Below are 21,235 nucleotides of genomic sequence, written 5' to 3' on the forward strand. Positions count from 1 at the left end.
GTCCTCTAATTTCTCAGTTTTAGTGCGAGAAAATGTTGTTTTTCCACTCTGATCCCAACGCTCTCCAGCTTTGGACTGCAGGATTGCATTGCGTTACTGTGTAAGTAAAAAATCTCTTTTCATTCCTCAGACTTTTTCTTTATTTTCTAAACTGCAAGAAACAAAATTACAAGATACACTCCTGTTCAAAAAGTCAAAGTCCAACATGGAAACAACTCATTAAATCTGACAATGACCTTTCAAATTTATTCTGAAAGTCATGTGTGACTTTAGCCATTCAAAAAAGCTAACTTGGAAAAAAAGAATAAGTCATAATATGCTACAGCATAAGTTCTTTCTTTTAATGCACAAACTAGCTATGTCTTCAATTCCATTTAATTCACTATATAGCAATAATTCGTCACCTTCCAGGCAAAGTATCACAAGCGCCATGCGACGTTTAAAAATTTCCGCCGCCATTTTATTTCTTTACTGAGAAATTGTTGGTTGAATCTGTTTGAAAATTTCACTAAATTTTATCGGCAGCACAAAGAAAATTCAGTGAAATTTTCGGACAGCTTCGTTGAACAATTTCTCTGTAAAAAAATAAAATGGTGGCTGAAATTTTTAAACGTCGCATGGCGCTTGTGATACTTTGCCTGGAAGGTGACGAATTGATCTGCTGGGACAGACCTCATTTTCAAAGTCAGTGAGGGCATGTACAATTTCTTTTGAAATTTTCAATGATGAAACATTCACTCTGGTACCGCAGTGATCTCTCAAATATCCCTCTGTATATAATGCCTGCCTAATTTCCTGAATGTGGAAGTCATGGATGCCTGAATTTTGCATTTAAGGCTCAAAATTAAGGGTACCAATGAAGATCTGAGCTTAGCAGTAATCAGTTTGTCTACACTATTTGACTAAATTCGATGTAAATCTTTGTTAAGAAGACCCAAATTTACAAAATGTCAACTGTTGACTCCCATATTTGACTGCTAAATTCATCCTGTGAGGCAGGCATATTAGTGTAAGTATCAATCAATCAATTAATTATTAAAACTTTACTGTTTACATTAATCTGATAAATCATAAATTCCTTTCAGCATGGGAATTTAGAGGTTGCATGGATTGTGACTGCAGGTTCTCCGGTCAATAGTAGTGAGCGTGCGCTGCAAGGGAGGGGTGAATCGGTGGCGGGAAGCAGCGGACATGTTCGACTGAGGCACTGTTATGTCCACTTGATTTCAGGTACTTGTTTAAAGTTGCCAATATCTAAGAGTTCAGCACCTGGAACCTGTGAATTTGGTCCACCATCCGTTTGAGGTTCTGAAACAAGAAATTAACAACACTCAGAAAACCTAGCTCAGGAAACAGATGGATACTTTGGATAATTAAGGATTTTAGGTGTACTCACTCCAGATCAATTAATCTTTCTTAGACAAGATTTGTCTTTTATTTGGGCAAATCCTGATTCTTTCATTGTTTCCACTGCATGCAGTTGTGTAATGGAATGTCTGCTCAGCAAGGTTGCTGGATTGTGAGAAAAGATATGAACGTTTGACATTAGTTAAATGTAGAAATACACTGGAATTTCAGCACTGTCTGGCAACAATGCTGTTCAGACCATGAATCTCGGCAGAGGAGTCCCAATGGGTCACTCATCAATGTATCTGCAACAGGACAGATATTTTTCTGTTTTATCTTAGTTTTCTCAGCAATTTCCATCGGAATGGAAGCTCAAACTACGCATCTTTGAACTCGATTTTGTTGGTTGTTTTCGTTCCAAAAAATCCAAGAAAATTCCTGTGAGCTGAACAGGGTGTCTACAGCCTCAGCAGGAAAAAATTCTCTGACTTTTGCAGGTTTTCCCTTGCTAAAATTTTCTGACTTTCCATGTCGACTTTTTTCACACATGGAACTGAAAATGAACAATTTTTGGCATTGGCTAATTTCACTACTTACAAATGACTACTTACAAATAACTCCGGGCATTGAGCTCCTAACCAAACTGATGAGCTTCTTTTCGATTGTGTGGACACCAGTGATATTTTTTCAGATTTCAACATTCAAGATTTTACAAATTCCTGATTTCTACCATAAAATTTCATGACTTTTTCCAGATTTCCCTGACCTGATGGAATTTCCTGACAATTCCTGGTTTTCAAGAGCTGAAGACACCCTATGAAGTCAACTTGTTACTTCCCATACGTGCAAGGATTAGTGATTACTCAATAATCTCTTAGAAAAAACTAGAGAATAATTTATGGGGGGGGGGGGAGGGGGGATAAAATAAACATGGGTTACTGAATAGGCAAACATTGAAAAGAAATGAAAGATCTGTTCATTTATACACTCGAGTATTTTTGGTATTCAGCCACTGCTCACTGCTTCAAAACTGGTTTGGGGGGGGGGGGGGGGGGGACGACAAAAAAAAAAATTTAAAAATGATTAAATGGACTTACAATGCCTTTGATGTTTTGGTCTTTCCCGTCAACCTTCTGGACTCTTAAAATATGATAACAGAAGTCGAGGGCTTCGAATCTGCATTGCTGTCCTGGAAGAACAATCATCGAGCAGCCAGCCCAGTTAAGACCTTCAACGAAAAGTTCCCTGCAGGACAACACACGAATCATAATAAAAGAGAAAATAAACCATCCAGAGATTTAAGCACATTAATATCTTTGTAAATATTGTCTACTTGAATTAAACACTCTTTGGAAAGGGGTCTCATCCTGCAAGAGCGATGAGTGAAGTAGAACACCCATTTTTTGAGGGAGGTCCCTGAAGACTTTCTCGCATCTACTTGCACTAGATTATTTGGAGTTATTAATGCAGAAAAATACTAGAGCATACAACTTGATGAGATTAAAAGGACCAAAGAATGTAAAATATTGCAACCCATCCATTTTTCGACACATTTAAGCAGTGCAACACAGCAGCAACGCCTCTCTGATTCGAGTTTTGAAAAAAACAGAACCGTTCAACATTTTCTATGAATTTTTTACACATCATAATCAGTACTGCACCATAATTTAAAGAAAATCAATGTTATACTTTTCTTCAAAAGAAATGAAAAGGGCCCAAGTTAAGTAGAGATGCAGTGAGTAACATTAAGGGGGGGGGAGATTTGGGAGTAGTTTGGAATTTAGCTGGACATCCCCCTGTTATAAATTCAATATCAAGAGAGAGTACTCACTGGACAGTGAATTCCGTCTCTCCGACAGGAATGATATGAACGAACTGCAGAGCGGACCACAGCCTATGAAATTCCGTGCGCTCATCGATATTCATGACTCCGTTGGTGGGCGGTACTCCCACCCAGGTGGGATCATCTAGGAGCCCACGAAGGCGAGACAAGACGTTTTTGAATAACGACAAACCGCAGCACAATCTCTCGCGGGTCAAAAGGTCTCCTTCTTTGGCAATCATAGTTTGCTAGAAGAAGATAAAAAGCAGAGATTATTGATCGAAACCAAAAGAAAAGAAAAACCAGCACAGAGAAACGAAAAGAAAGAGATCTTGACATTACACAGAACCACGCTCGAAAAGCAATCTGATGAGACTGAATTGCTCCTACATGGGTGTCCCAAAAGTACTGCACGTTTTTTTTTTCAGGCGCACGGTAGTAGATATCAAAATGCAGTTTGTGTACAGTTAATGTTCTAGTAAATACCAATAGAACAAGACCAATCCGAGCTCTCTAAGTCAAAAAATGACTAAGTCACAGTGTTTTAAAAATGACATGTCAAACTGACCCCTCCAGGATTTTTAGCATTTTTTTTTTCTGGAAAAAAAAAACAAAGAATTAAAGATTCAAGTGGTTTTATTAAATTAATTCAACAGAATCTTACCAAGATTACTAGCATTTACTCTTCTTTACTGTTCACTGGACGACTGGACACTACTTTCCTTTTCAAAGTACTTTCCTTCACTTTCCACACAGTACTGCAAACGTTATTCCCACTTCTGCAAACATGTTTTTTCGAAATCTTCTTTCCTGAGGTTGTTCAAGAAAGTTTCAACAGCTCTATTTATTTCGTTGACGGAATTAAACCTCTTGCCTCTTAAGCCCTTCTTTGACATAGGGAACAACCAAAAGTCGCAGGGTGCGAGGTGCAGAAAACAGACAATCTTGTGTTTATCCATACTCTTTAGTACTGGGCTAGTAGTGCTTTAGTACTCTTGTACTGGGCCATGTGGGGGCGGGCGTTGTCATGGTACAGGAGCCATGTCTCCTTCATCTCTGGCCGCTTCTTGGCAATGTGATCACGTCGTGTCATCAGTACAGAGCTGTAGTACTCCTTAGTGATAGTCTGCCCAAGAGGGACAAAATGTTGGTACACCATCCCTTGAAAATCAAAGAATGCAATAAACTAAAAATCCTGGAGGGATCAGTTCGACATATCATTTTCAAAACACTGTAACTCAGTCATTTTTTACTTAGAGAGCTCGGATTGGTCTTGTTTTATCAGTATTTACTAGAACGTTAACTCTACACAAACCGCATTTTAATATCTGCTACCGTTCGCCCGAAGAAAAAAAACGTGCAGTACTTTTGGGACACCCATTATATTGAGGATCTCATTTGATAAATACAATTGGTATTATCACATTAATTGGACAGATTAAAACTGGAACTAGCCTAAATGCATTTGAATAGGCTCGTGCGAAAACCGCTAATGTTCATTTTTTTCAATTTTGAGATTTTTGGGTTAAAATACTCTCGGAGGTCAGACACACTCATTAATGAGGTGAAAATGTTAGTTCCTTAGGTTTGAAGCCCTTTTCAGGGGGGGGGGGGGGGGGCGTGGTCCGAATCATGCGAAAACCGCTAATGTCCATCTTTCGTTATATGCCTCATTATACTGTAGAACAAACCAAAATAAAAAAAATGTCTCCTGGACGAAATTAGGTGATCCTTATGCGTTTTAAGGCGCTGAATCCGAATATGACCTCCGATTTTTCCATCACCCTCCAATTTTCCGGAAAAGCCGATTTTACTCAGAAAAATGACCATTTTGGGGCATTTTCGGTGTTTTTCCTAATGCTATCCCCTGCATAAAGGAGGTAAAATTTTTCGTAGCTACAAGATTCAATTATACCGATGTCTTTTTAACTGATGGGTCCGGAAATTACCTTAATTTTTCCCACCCACCTCTCAGTTTTCCGGGAAAGCAACTTTATCCAGGGAAAAGGAGCAAATCCGACGCATGTTTGTCGTGCATGCAATGTATTTTTATAAATTTTCCTGGACCCGTGGTAGCATGTTACTCATGTATTTTGAGCTGCTAAATCCGAATATGACCTCGGTTTCTTTCTATCACACTTCAGATTTCCGGTAAAGCCGAGTTTTCCAAGCCTAAAATTGTGTATTGTAAAAGCTTTGCCGGATCGAAGTGTATTCAAAATTCATTGTATGAATGTCTCCGACATGTGATACATCGGTTCCTTTGTATTTTGATCTGTTGATTTCAAATATGTTCTCAGATTTTTCCGATCGCCCATAATTTTTCCGGAAAAGTCGCTTTTCCTAGGAAAAAGCTCTTTTCAGATGTTTTTGCGAGGATTTTTCTGCTCTAGGAAGTTTCAGAAATTTTCCGATATCCTCTTTAGGTCTCTCTAGCTGTATTAAGAGGCACTGAACTTGAATTTGACCTTCACTCATCTTTGACAACCGTCTTCTAGAAGGTCCGATTTTTCCAGGACAAAAGCTTTTCCGGACTGTTCCGGACAGGGAAATTCAAAAAATTTCCCGCATGTGTGATATATCGATTCTCATGTAATTTAAGCTGAAAAACCCGAATATGACCTTAGAAATTCGTTATCACCTACCGGAGAATTTCTGAAACTCCTTAGAGCAGAAAAATCATCGCAAAAATATCTGAAAACAGCGTTTTCCTAGGAAAAGCGACTTTTCCGGAAAAATGATGGGTGATCGGAAAAATCTGAGATCATATTTGAAATCAACAGATCAAAATACAAAGGAACCGATGTATCACATGTCGGAGACATTCATACAATGAATTTTGAATACACTTCGATCCGGCAAAGCTTTAACAATACACAATTTTAGGCTTGGAAAACTCGGCTTTACCGGAAATCTGAAGTGTGATAGAAAGAAACCAAGGTCATATTCGGATTTAGCAGCTCAAAATACATGAGTAACATGCTACCACGGGTCCAGGAAAATTTATAAAAATACATTGCATGCACGACAAACATGCGTCAGATTTGCTCATTTTCCCAGGATAAAGTTGCTTTCCCCGAAAACTGAGAGGTGGGCGGGAAAAATTAAGGTAATTTCCGGACCCATCAGTTAAAAAGACATCAGTATAATTGAATCTCGTAGCTACGAAAAATTTTACCTACATTATGCAGGGGATAGCAGTCGGAAAAACACCAAAAATGCCCCAAAATGGTCATTTTCCCAAGTAAAATCGGCTATTTCGGGAAATTTGAGGGTAATGGGAAAAAACGGAGGTCATAATCAGATTCAGCGCATCAAAATACGTAAGGATAACATTCGTAACCCGAAAGGCATACTGAAAAATATGAGTTTTCGATAATTTAGAACCGACCATGCACGAATCATGTCGAAAACCGCTAAGGTCCAGTTTATTGCTGGTCGTTTCATGATGAAACTTGCTTTAAGTGCCGCAATTGTCAAGAATTTTAGTTTTACAACTTTATTTGAATGATAATCTACCGTTTAAATATCTATAGAATGAATTTTGAAAGTATCAAACGGTTCCAAACCTCGGAGATTTTCACGGATCATGCGAAAACCGCTGATGTCCAGAGTCTTTTCTTTTTAATTATTCCATCCCAGACAGAGGAGGAGCTGGAAACTGTTAGGGATCCTTTTCTACAATCCTCTCCTGTAATAATTAACTTCTGAACATTTTTTAATTCCGCATTTTAAAGGCTCCTACAGTTTTTTGCAGTTCTCTCAAAATTAGAGAAAATGGACATTAGCGGTTTTCGCATGAGCCGATTCATTTGATGTTGTCCAATTTTTGCACAGAACAACAGGAATCATTATATCAGTTACTTTCGTTGTATCTAAAGGTAAGCCATGGTATAATTTTTTCTGTCTGATAGGATGCCAACTTATAAATTATTCACCCTGGCAGATCCAAGTTTTTCTACATGCGCGACCACATAAAGAGAATCAAATTTGGCTTCTAGCTTCCGCAATTTAACTTCTGGTTTCTCACTTCTGAAACATAAAGCAAATTATTAGAGAATTGCCATTAAAAAATCTCTTTTTCAGACACAAGAGCGAAATACGATGATGAGCCTTTACAAAGGCTAGGAGATTAAGTACTGTGCAGCATGTTTACTCTATGATATTAGCAAGGATAACAAACTACACAATGAGACGTCTAGAAATTAACTCCTGAACAAGATTGAAGTGTTTACAATTAACATTGGTTAAACGGCAAATATACAAATGATGTCATTTGTATTATCAGACTTCCATTTTATTTAATTTAAAATATTTGTTCATATCTTATTCAGGACTTGATTTTGGAACTTTGTATCGTGTCAATCGTTATCTGCAAAAGATATTAAACAGAAAAAATGCCGCATTTTTTCTGAGTTAAGACTTTGTCTTTCTTTTGAGAACAGAGATCACAAAAAATGTTCAGCACGCTATCTCATGAAATTGAAAAAAATATAATTCTTTGCTAAAAGAAAAAATGTCAAGATTCCCCAGTAAAATCCACTTGCTTTTCAGAGTTGGACAAAATTCTCTAACTTTTCTATTCAAGACCCCTTTAAAAATTGGACATTTTTTGGAGGGGATATTGGACTATCCGTTGAAAGTTTCATATTTTGTATACTTTTTGGACACTTCAAGCTTCAGATGGAGAGAATCTTTACCTTTACAAAGTAGCCTTGGCAAGATGTTCTGGAATGCGGTAGCATGGACTAGATCGCACGTTTCGCACGAGTGCCTGCTCCATGAGCAGACAAAGTAGGATTGTGTTGCCGAACTCATGGAAGTTGTGAAACAATTCCGTCCTGGCATCTGGGTATTGCACGATATCGTTGAATTGAGCAATTAACCTAGGACCCCTGAAAAATAGAAGAGAGATCATTAATTACTTTTCACTCATAACATGACAATGATTAAGCGACCATAGCTCATGATAGCTTATTAAAACAAAAATCAAGGACCTTTCAAGGAATTTAAATGAGTAAAATTATGGAATATTAGGGATTTTTCAAGGATAAACAAACAATATTTTAAACACTTAAAAGAATGCCGTAGTTAAGAAAAATTACTTTTCTTGCCTCTTCATTCTCTGCTCTGCTACATATTCGTAAGAAAGTAAATAAGTGACACTCAGATAACGCTATTCGACACTACAATGACTAAATAAACAAAGAGAAACTGATCTTTCAAACAATTGCAAACAAAAAAATCTTCAGATTCATTTCCTGGTGAACATTCATATTAGGCTCAAGAATTTACTTTCCAAACTGGCAAGTGCATCCATCATTTAGTGAGTGAAATTTGAGGAGAAAAAACGTGACATAGGTCCTTTACATCAGATCTTCTCCTGCCGAACAAAACAAAAATGTTACATCTACTTTCAGATTTTCCTATCTTTTTCCTTCTATTAAGTTCAATTTGGAGGAAACTGATCCTCACCATGTGTCATTTCTTTGATTTGTATTTTCAATGATGAGCCAAAGCCGTACTGAAAATCTGAAGAATATGTATGCATTTGCGTTTGTTTAATAATAATTTTCTTCAGAAATAAAGTGAAAATCTAGAGTTGAGTTACAGCATCTTTCCTTTTGATGGCAGATTTACTGGTTCACTCTCTACTTTTGTCTCTATACTGCCGCACTAAGGAAGAACGCCGTATGAACCTTCAGGCATTGCTGTATTTCCTTCAATAAAACTCGAATTTCCTTGTAAACTTGTGATTATTTTCCTTCCAGTTAATCAGATAATTTTGCTCGCAATTCCACCGAAAGGTCCTGAAAATTTCAAGGGAAAATATTTATAAAGTTCATAAAAAATGAACAATTTATCAAGGGAAATTTGACAACTCTCAAATGTTCATACGGCTTTTTTTCTCAGCATGGTAGGATAAGGAACACAACAAATTCGAAAAAAGAAGAAGAATCTATCGCCAGATTAAAAAATAGGATGATAACTTGAAAAAACCTGGAGATCCATAGTCATATCGTGGAAGCTTGCATGTTTTGGGCATTGCTTCCATCAAAGTCTTAGTGAACTGAAGGAGGTTTCCTTGGATGAGTAATTTGACGATTTGGAGGAGCTCTTCCATCACTACTGCAATGCCTTGGTAACCTAATAATCTACACATATGGCGCATGTGGCAAGGGCCGACAAAACCTACAACAGAGGCAGATGAGAGTTGAGTGCAAGGATGATAATGACATTGAAACATAAATTAAAGCTTACAAACAGGGAATTTATACAGTAAGATAAAGACATACGAACCGAAAGAGTCGAAAACAAACGAAACTAACGGAAAAAACCGAGGTAACAAACTGTGAGCTAATTAAATGAGAAAACAGAGAAGAATCGGAAAATTAAAAAACTCAAACTCACAAAATAAAATTAAAAAGCCGACGCGTTTCGGGACACCTCGGTCCCTTCTTCAAGGCTAAATTCCGCAGTCGGAATTTAGCCTTGAAGAAGGGACCGAGGTGTCCCGAAACGCGTCGGCTTTTTAATTTTATTTTGTGAGTTTGAGTTTTTTAATTTTCCGATTCTTCTCTGTTTTCTCAAGATAAAGACATTTTGGTCTTCATTTAATACATTTCAACAGTGTAAGTCTGCAACCACGTATCTTGGTTTGCGTAGCCGCAGACTTCCTGACATACTTAATTTTTTAAATGAAGAACTACTCAATGGCAATTCTTAAAAACTGCCGAGATTTTTCTTCTCAGTGCCAAGAAAATTCTCTGAAAATTTCAAGAATGTTGTCCATTTGTTCTCCTTCAAAAGAATAAAATAGAAGGGGAGATTTTCAAACACCACAAACGAGATACATTGTTGCGGACTTGTTCCGTCGATTTATAATACATGCTAGATTGTGTTTCCCTGTGGATTCTTCAAACCTAACTACGTCGCTTTTTTCTCAGTTTCAGAGAAAGAAGTCAGAACTACAGAAGAAAAATCTCTGTGCGAACAGAGGTTAAGTTAGGGACCTTCTTTTCCGCGAGCAAATTTTTCTTAACATTTGAAAAATACACGGAGGTAGAAAATATGGATATTTCAGCATAGGTTTGACCCTGAAATCTACAAAATTGAAAGATATTAGTCCTGAATTCCCGAGACAAAAAATTAATTTTGTAGCTCACTTTAAATGGTGATGTATGTTTCCTATATTTACCTGAATACGTCGCTCCATGGTCATTTCAAGGTAAAATTCACGATACCATAGTTGAGATAAATCACAGCATTGTTGTAAGGACTCTGAAATAAAACAAAAAGTTGATCCGTAGAGAGGAATTGCATTAATGCTGGTATTGTAGTGGATCCATTCACTTAGTAGGATCTGTTGTGCGCTAAGAAAGGATAGGATTAAAATGAAAAAGACTGTAAGTGGGTCACTTGGTTACAATTATTCAGTGTCTTGCTTTGACAACTGCTCAACTCAGAAAAAACTGAAGTTTCCGCTGAATGCAGAGAAGTGATCAAGAAGGTCAACTACACCTTTTTTTTTACTTCATAATTTTATTCTGAAAAATAAGACAAAAATTTTGAATACTTGGAAAATGACCAATTCCAAGGTTTACTAAAATTCATTTTGCACATTGAGGGAACGAAAAGTATCAAATTTTTGGCAATCAAACTCTTTTGAGGAACTGTGGAACGTTTATGAGAAACCTTTATCATCAGTGAAAAATTGTCTGCTGAATTCCATTTAATCCATTTTCTGGATTTTATGTCTTCTTTATTATGGAGTTTGGTATGCTCAAAATGGCCTGAATAAACTTTAAAAGAAACGTTCTCATCACTAAAACCGAGCAAATGATTCCAATAGTACAAGGTTTTGGGGAATTGGTCTATTTGCATCTGATACTGGCCATCAATATCTTTCCTTAAAGTCCTTTCCCCACCTGACTATAAAATTTTTAATATTTTCATTAAATGGCAACAAAAAAATTAAGTCAATAATTAACTGGAAATGTTTATGGAGCTTTCCAACCGCTCTGAAGAAACAGTTGACAGTTTACGATTAAGAAAACAGGAAGTTTGCGGCTCACTATTAACAATCAGGCACCAATCAATAATACAATGTCGTAAAAAAAAGCCTCAGTGGTTTCATTGTAATTTCTCCATACCCTCTAACTTTTTCGTGTGTTTCGACAAGAAGCTATTTCCATTTGGACCGCGTTTAACAGAAAGGAACCAAGCCACATCAGCTATTGCCAAATTTAACTGGGCAAGTCAATTTTTTACGAGAGAACGTTTGTGCGGATTCCTTTGAAAATTTTAAGGAATTTGCTTCATATTATGGAGAAAATTCACTGAAATTTGCACCAAAATCCGCCCAACCGTTTTCATGTAAAAAATTAATTCGCCCAATTAAATTTGGCAATAGCTGATATGGCTTGGTTCCTTTCTGTTTAACGCAGTCCATTTATTGTGCAACATGGATAGAACAGTCACACACCGAACATCTTGAAACAGTAATAAACACCATTTACACAGAATCATTCAAGAGTCTAAAATTTAACAAATGTTTAACGATAATTTTAAGAGATTTCTTACTTAGATGGATTTTCGAGTCACTCATTGAAGTATTCTAGTTATATTTCACAGAGTTAATTGAGTACAGGCTAAAATTAAATGAACTTCAAATTTTTTTCATCCTATTCAAGTGGTGCATAATTTAGTTACATACCGACATTCCTTTGAGGCACTTTGATACCTAAGTCAGAATCAGGATCTTTCTTTCCTTTCAGCGCCGGATCCGCTGATGGCTCAACCCCTCACTGCCAATCGGCACATGTTTCTCGAACAGAAACCAAAATACTGCAATGTAAAAATGAAAAGAACATACATTAAGCAAGGTCAACCTCATAATAAGCCCTGATCGCAGTCAAATTTAATAACTGAAATTCTGTCTAAATGCATTAAAATTGAATTGCAAGAATTCTTATGAAAGAAGAGAGGAGGCGATTACTTTCTTATGAATGATTCATTCTAAAATAAAAATTTTCATTTGTGCTTAAAAAAATTGAATTGTTTAGCTTAAAACTGCCAAAATTCCACAAGAAAATAAATGCAAAAAAAAAAACTGACTAAAGCCAAGACCTTCTAATGATTGGAAGATTTGGTGCATGTAACAAAATCTATTATATAGAGACTTAGATCACAAAAATCACTTTTTTCTTCTTTTTTTTTCTCTTTTTTCTCTTTTTTTTTTTGTTGCCAAGTCTCTTGGAATTGAAAATAATTAGATGTTATGGCCTGCGGAAAGAATTTCAAAGTTCTGCAACGGAATGCTTTGCCATTTCCACCTTGCACCTATCTTTTCAAAACTTGTCACCCTAAAAAATGATGCTTTAAAGAAAAGATTTGAAGAGATTTAAAGGAAAGAGAGGAATAGATAATGTACCTTCTGATTAAGTCTCTCTTGTTTTTTATAGCTTTTCTGAGAGGCTCTCTGAGAATTACTTGCACCAAGTCCTGGAGTTGGGCATAAATATTGCGTCTGATGGCTTCGGTAAAAAAGGTTTCCATACGAGACATTAAAACTTGCAGGCCTTTGATCACTGCAATAACCTTGATTAGCACAAATTTTTCCTCTTCCGTGTAGTTGTAGCGTGTTGCCTGAGCAAAGGAAAGTAAAGGTTAAAAGCAACAAAGAGAAATTTACAAAGATTGAAGGAAATGCTTGAATAAAAATAGAATCTGAAGAGCTGACTGCATTAAGAAAAATATTGAAATGAAGAGACAAAAGGACAAATTGAGAATTTTGAAAAATACACATTATACGGAGTGCCGATGAATACGAAAATTTCCTTACATCCTAGTATCTTCCAAAAAGATTTTTGACTTTCTCAAAATTCTGAGCTCCGTGACTCAGTTCAAATATCCTTGATTTTCAATGTAAAGAAATCCTACAGAATCAAAGGCAACTCTTGCAAGCTGGCAACACTCTTTTGCCTCCATCTAAATATATTTTAACAATTTTTCATCTTGACTGATACTATAAAATAAAAAATCTCCACGAGTATCTCACCCTTCCTTCGAAAGGATTTTTGTACAAATTGATTCAATAACATAAAAAGATAAAACAACAATCAATTTTGGTTGAGGCAGCCTTGCCTAGAATCAGCATTTTTTGCTGATTTAATCAGAGGAAACCTCATACTGCTAACTTATCAAAATTGCTCCTGTAATAAATTGATGATCCACATGGCTTCACTTTCCTTCGCTCTAAAGGCTGAAAACCTGGCAATAAACATCCAAAGTTCAGCACAAAGGCGCAGGCCTTCACTCAATCTTCTCAGTGAGGGGGAAAGTTAAATGAATAACTTAAAAAAATGCTATGACCTAGAGAGGACATTCCAAGAATGGTGACGAACTTACTCTTTCATATTCTTCAGCTTCTTGTAGGCATTCTTTATTTTAATGATGATCCGTCGGGTGCAACAACTTCCACGAGTAAAGCTCAGTGACAACACTACTCCATTCGGACACAGCAATTGTAAACCACGCAAGGCTAAATCGGCTATTTCCTTGTTTTCCTTATCCGTTCTCATTTCTTTGAATGTTGTGTTAACCTTACTGATCGTAGTAGGGCTCGACAAAGGCCCATTTTTCAGCGTCGAAATGCTTCGAGCCCTTTAGATAGTTGAATGGCGCTATTCGCATGTCACCAAACAGAGGGACAACTTCTAGATTTCTGAAAAAGGAGAGAGAGAAAGACATCAGACATGAAAAATTGATTTTGACGACAATTTAAAAAAAAAAACAAGATTGGAATATTAAAGATTGCTACAAAATATTCACCATGAATGGAGTTCATGAAGGATAGAAAAACCAAAATTCAAGTGGGTATGATAAAAGTTTGATTTCCAGGTTTTGCGGTTTACCCAATTTTGTTCCCATACCTGCCAGATCCCTGTGAGGACATGGGGGACATCCTTAAATTTGATGGATTTTAATCGATCAGATTTTGGTACAGTACTATGGCAGGATGTCACCTTGAATTATCGAATTTTTATTTTATTTTATTTCGTTTTTACAATCATCACAGGATTCATCCTTTCGTAATTATTACATAAAAGAGAAATAGAAACTTTGGAAAAACCAGATAATAGAACCAAAGATCCAAAATTGATTAATGCGATACAGGGTTAAGCTATTATGCCGAAAGGACTGGGAGTTGGAGGGAGAAATACGGAAAATACTAGAGCAACAAACAACTTGGAATCATTGACTGCTTTGTCGAAAAGTGTACGAAGTCAATGAAGAAAATGAGACACTGTGATAAAATTTGACAAAATGATACCTTGAAAATTCTGTCGATTTTGCTGAGATTTAGTTTCTTCTTTGGGTCAAGTTTGTTGATATTGCAGAGCTCGTTGTCCATCAATAACATACCAGAGCCCATGACCTACAAACCAGGACAAAACGATGTTTTTACTGACAGTATTTTTATGTAATTGTGACCAAATCTGTGAGAAGGGACCTTTTTTCCGCCGAGAAAATTTCCCATAAATTTATGCTAATTCAAGGAGGAAGAAAATCTGGACATTTTGACGCAAGTTTGACCCTAAAATCTTCAGAATAGAAGGAGATGTTAGTCCTGAAGTTCCATAAAAAAATTCTTGGGTTGTGGAAAAGTGAGGTTTAAACGTTAGAAATAAGTTAAGGAAAATTTTCTCCCAGAAGACAAGGTTCTTTAGCACAGATCTGATCACAAATGAAGACTTGGATGATTTGCTGACTTAATTTCTTTTTGCGAAGTTCCAAGCCTGGATTCACCTTAATTTAAGTTCACAAATCGCCTAAACTTCAGTTACATTTCTTGAATTTAAAACTTTAGTTTAAATCTAAGAGAATGACAATTTAAAATTTAAGTGGCAGAGAGAATTTTTAAAAAACCATTTTCTGAGAGTAGTGTTAAAATCTCAATTTTGAGATTTTCAGTCTTAACTGGCTTATGACTGGAACAACAGTTCACTTCTTTTCCAAATTTTTTCCGAAACACAGTAATTTTCCTGTGATAAGAGCTGGAATCCGCAATTTTTGATTCTCATTTCGGAAAGACAGCGATTTCGTTTGTGAAAATGTTTCTTAAGTTCTTAAAATTAACTGCTGACAGCTCTCTTATTAGTAGAGAAGAATTCAAGCACTTTCAAGGCCTTGAAAGAAATGTCAAAACCCATCACTATCGAAGGTCGAACAAATTGCAAAGATGGGATGACATGATACTCACTTTAATCAGCATGTGCTTTTCGGTGGATGTCAGGTACATTTTTGTTTCGAACATGTCAACACACAGATTGACAACATTGGACAGAAGCTCTTCGTAACCAATTACTTTTTCCAAATTCTCTTTCACTGTGTTTCGAATTTAGTTCTGTGTAGCAAGAAATATGGATAAATTCTGCGACTCCTGCAGGGTGTGTGAATCTGCCATAACTTTCAAGAACTGGGCGGCACTGAAAAAAGAGGCAATGGTGTAGAGACTTGTCACGATACTTTTGAGCTACAACGGAAGTTTGATATGAATCAGAACGAAGGGAACTGTTCGACGTCAAGGACAAGGGACTTAACTCTCCACAATGCGACACAGGGTTGCCACAGAGTTTAGAAAAGGAATTTTCCTGACACATTTGGGTAAAATTCCTTGACAATTGAAGATATGCCAGATGGCTGAAAGACATAGAACTAGGGAAAGAAAAGAAGAGACAAATGTCAAATCCAAAAATTGCACCATTCAACAGATATTTACATGCTAGCCGATGGGCCAACTGATGATTTGATGCATTCAGACTGATGTGACTTTTGGCTCTTCTTTTCTTTTCACAGTTCTAATAAACTCGAATCAAAAAGTAAAGGACTTAAATATTTTTTCACACTAGAGTTCATATTTTTCAGTTCATCTAGCACCGCAAACATACTGATAAATTTTCTTAGGGTGAGCAAGTAGGCTTCCGACACAAAATCCTTCAATAGCTTTTCGCTGTGAAAGAAATAATTGGAGTTAGAGATTAGTGATCTCACTAAATCGATTTATTCCTTGACAGTGAAAGTTATGTGATTAAAATGTGCACCAAACTTAGAAAACTCTTTCACCTACGTTTTTCATGATCAGTATGCGCTGTAGTGACTACCCTCCTGGCCACCATCAACGTTGACAATCAACTGATGATAGTGACCACAGAAGCTACTGAAATGCGGACTGAGCATAAAACATGATTTTGTTAGTAGAAAGTAGGTAAGACTTTTCTAGATTTCATGTACAATTTGATAAAAGTAAATAAATTGAGGAATAACACCGCTCAACATAGGTTCTGTCCTACCAACCAAACCAACTTTTTTCGTTTCCTAGGTGCGAAACAAGTCCGAAAATGCCCATATAAACTTCAGGAAAATTTCCGCCAATTTGAATTTCTCAAAATTGAGAAAACCCACAATTAGGTTTTTGCAAATATCTCCTCAACGGTTCATCCCACGGGGGAAAAAAAAGGAAACCAGCAAAAAGAACATAAAATTTCCTACCGAAATCACCCTCCCCTGTTTTTTCTAGCTTACTTTCTTGGTCATAAAATTAACGTTTTCTTCAAAAATTAGCTTAAAAAAGCCGTATTTTTGCTGATTTTAGGAGAAACTTTGCTTCAAATTTCCAGCCACGATTGTCTGAGAAAAAAACTGTTATGCTCATGGAAAAGAGCGTAAAATTTCCTTCTAGAAAACAGATAGGTATCAATAGTTCCTAAACTTGATTTACTTCTGTGAAACAGCAGTTTATTAGCTCCGCCTTTAAATTGTGATTTTGTCGACAATCTCCTTTAAAATCAAGAAAAAAGAAGAAAAAACCTACAAACGTGGCCTAAACTGTGTAACAAGGTTGTAAAATAGAGCTGGGCCCACACTATGCGCCGGGGGGGGGGGGGGGGGGGGAGCCAAAAAGTTCAAACATTTTCTATCAGAGCCAAAAATGTTGAGCTAATGAGGATCAGTACAAAACTGATGGGGGAGAATGTTCAGCTCAGGCAGTTTGCACTGGAATATTAAGGTGAGGTCACGTCGAGAGATCTATAATTTTGGGTCTTTTTACACTTCATCAGTAGATTACACTCGTCAGTGAGATAAAAAGCCCAAAAGTTCAAAAATTTTCAATCAGAATCATGACGTTTGAGCTCTAATGAGTGCTAATATGAAACTTACCATCTTGCATTACAAAACTTGTACCTCGAACTTGTGCTTTGATGCTGTCTTGGATTTTGCAAGATTTTCAGTTGGATTCACTGACTAGTATGATCTACTGACGAAGTATAAGAAGACCCAAAATTATGGATCTCTCAACGTGACCTCAACTTAATAGTCCAATGCAAACTGCCTGAGCTGAACACTCTTCCCATCAGTTTTGTACTGATCCTCATTAGAGCCCAAAATTGTTGGCTCTGATTGAAAATGTTTGAACTTTTTGGCTCCCCCCCCTCCCCGCACACAGCATGGGCCCAGCAATGTTTTCCAACCTTGTTACACAGTTTGGGCCACGTTTTAAGGTTCTTTCTTCTTTTTTTCTTGATTTTAAAGGAAATTTTATGTTCTTTATACTGGTTTCCTTTTTTTTCTTCGTGGGATGAAACGTTGAGGAGATATTGGCAAAAATCTAATCATCGGTTTTCTCAAAATTCAAATTGGCGGCGTCCTGAGCACCAGACAATTTTCCTGAAGTTTATATGGGCATTTTCGGACTTGTTTGGCACCTAGGAAACGAAAAAAATTGGTTTGGTTCGAAGAACAAACCAAAATCGGAAATTTCTTGAGCTGTGTAATCAAAGTGAAGTATGAAGAGAATGGAGTGAAATTCAAATTCATTATTAGGATTTGATAAGTACTTCCGAGTTTTAAGAAAATCAAAGAATAGTAAGGACACTCTTCAGTTGAAGTGTTTCAGAATCTTCACCAATTTTTCATCCATTTTGATCAAGCAAATGTATGTAATTCGCTGAAACTCCTGATTATTCTTCAAAATGATTTTACAATTGAATCAGTGAGTTCGAAAACACACCAACTCGGAAAAAAAAAATTGTGCAGGAAACACCTAAAACTGCGCAGCGGGCGAAGAAGTTAGTTTAAGAAAAACCTTTTTGGTGCCAAAGGGTAAGTACTTAGAGACTTTGTAAAGCACCAAGTTGAAATCAATACACCATTTTTAACGACAGAGAATAAAGCATTTAAAAATTTCCAATTGCAATTTCAAAATTTCCTTTTGCGTGCAGATGCTTCTATCCATAAGTGTTACTAAACCGTAAAAAAGTGAAAATCGAAAAAAACCCGAGTTGGTGTGTTTTCGAACTCACTGATTCAATTCTCTAAATGAAAATTTTCAGAAAATTCACTCGGTAGTTTCCTCTCTGAAAGCATGAAACTTTCCTCAGGGCAATAGTTCAAAAAAGTAATTATAATTTGGCAAGCGAGAATTTATCATTGTATTATCAATTGAGATCTAAACCTACGGCATATATCCTAGAAAAATGTAATTTTCGGATGAATATTGGCAAAAATAAGATGGAAGTTCAATAGACGAAAAAACTGAATGAATATCAAAAAGACTAAGACCTTTGACAAGTCCACAGCCAAGACCGCTTTCTTGCTAAATGCGCCAGGTAATTTCAGGCACGGTGACCGGTATTTTGCATGTACTATAACAATTTTTATTGTTTCAATTGTACCAATTCATACTAAATAAATAAAAGATCACATAGTTGTGCAATATAGGCACCATCACCAGTTTTTGCATGGAACTAAAAAGCAGAGGGAAGTAATTTAAGATAATTAAGTAAATATTTTTATTAAAATTTTTAATGTTAAAGACAAAGATAAGTAATTTAATCATTTTATCAGTGTAATTGATATACTTTTGTTTAGTTATTTGTCTTTTTATTATATAACTAAATACTACAGGTGTCAGGTGGGTAACCTAAACTATGTTCTAGCATTGTGGCAATTAGTGGAAATTGTGGTTTGAAGCATTCAAATATCCCTTTTTTCTTGCATGTTTTTCTGGCCTTCTTAGACACATTGGTAGAGAACGTGATGCAAGTTTTCACCTAAAATACACCACTTCAATTACCTACCGAATGTCGAAAACTAACAAAATTAGAATGCTCACCTAAAAATACATGAAATTAAGCAGCTTGTTCACTTCAGGAGCTAATACTTCAACAGTCTTTTCATAGATTTCCACCCAGTTTGGCTGCTCATTGGACTTCGGTTGCAGGATGGCTAGAGAGCAACATCACCACGTGCACAGTATAACCGCATGTTCCGAGCCATCTTTCAACAGTTCCTTCTGGAGCATTACAAATAGATATTTTACAGGATTGGTAGATTGACAACTTTAAATTCACAACATGGCAAAGCTCTGAATTTTTAAAACGACCAAAACCTGTGTCGATTAAATTTCAATTAAAAAAGCTATTGACTGTTTTCAGTGCATATACTATAAGGATTCAAAAATGGATACATTTACATTTAAAGGTCGATCTGCAATGGGTTCCTTGGATAGTTTGAAATCTTCAAAATTGAAATCAAGGTTCAATTGACCTTCCATCAACGAAATACATAATTAATGATTTTATTCTAAAATAGAAGCCTCTACCAATTTTCAAAATGTCTGCTTTAAGTTGAAAACACTTGCATGGAACTAACTTTTTGGATATGATAGTTTCTGAGCCTGCTGTAGCCCTGTAATGATTTAGGTAAGAGTAAAATAGTCAAATCATTTTTTCTGAGCCCCAATTTAAGCATGTTAACGGTAGTTATTGATGTTATTCATTCCCTACTAAAAACTTATGATTTTCTCTCATTATTCTCAAAATTATCTTGGAAAAGCAAGATTTTTCTAAAAATCATAGATATCATTAATCACCCATTGAATTAAACAGATTAACGGTGCTCAAGCAGCAGGAATGTGAAGCTTCCCAAACTGGCATGAACGGTAGCTTCTTCAATGTACCACCCATTGACGCCAGTGACGGACCCATTCCAGTCTTCGAAGTTGGTAACGAAGTTAGCTTGATAAATGACAGGGCATGGCTGAGCTTAGATACACAGTTGTTCATCAAGTAACCTAAGCTCATCTAAGGTGTTGACTTTGGATAAGGCATCAGTTAATGTTAGCTTATCTGCTGCCATTTTAGAGAAGTTGACTCATTTATGCAGAAAACCATCAAAGACATAATGGTCATAGAGAAATGAATGGTTTTAAAAACATACCCACTCTAATCAATTAAAAACGGAGAGTACACTGTAAACCAAGGATAAAGATTCTTGAGTGTTGCACGATTCAATACCAGAGGGGGTTGACAGTGGAGAGTAGATGAAATTGGTCAAATAACTTTCAGCCTTAAGAGGTAGGACAAACTTGTGTAAAACTATCAGAAGTAATACTGCTAACTTGAGGTAGAGGTGTCATCAGCTAAGTTGGCACTTGAATACATAACATACACAAGCAACTACAGTTTAGTCGTCCTACAGTAATCAAGGATTGACTAAGCTCACGATCAGGCTGCCGTCAATCCCCTATAGTGACGCTATTAGTGGCACGTCACAAAAAAGCGATGAATACATCGATTTATTCGCATTAAGTAGTAGCATTAAAGAGGTTACGCCAATGTTATTGTATGGATCCAAATCGATATAATGGAGAATCCCTATAATGATGTCACAACTAATATCGTCTATTGCTTGCAAGTGGAATGTAAACAAGTGCCAACTTAGCTGACGACACCTCTAGATAGCAGAGTAAACAAGTAATTGCGAAAAATTTAGACTTGAAACAATGGAAATATAACATAGGAGTGGAAGAATGGGCTAGTCCTGCTGGTCTCAGAATCGTGTTATGATACTTCATTCTTGCAGATCAACTAAAAATGATAAGATCTGGCCAAACAGCAAATTTCTACGTTGAATATTAACCAACGTATCTCCCCTATAAAAACTGGACTTATGATGTTATCCACCATGGTAGGACGTATCATGTTACGCACTACCACAGTG

General features: G+C 36.4%; 1 pseudogene; it reads right to left on the reverse strand.

Annotated features, from left to right (window-relative positions):
• Positions 1–110: 110 nt before the first annotated feature.
• Positions 111–20,371, reverse strand: LOC109034634 (cytoplasmic FMR1-interacting protein-like; annotated as a pseudogene).
• Positions 20,372–21,235: the final 864 nt, after the last annotated feature.

Source organism: Bemisia tabaci, chromosome 7 (assembly GCF_918797505.1).
Source record: "Bemisia tabaci chromosome 7, PGI_BMITA_v3".
Lineage (NCBI taxonomy): Eukaryota > Metazoa > Arthropoda > Insecta > Hemiptera > Aleyrodidae > Bemisia > Bemisia tabaci.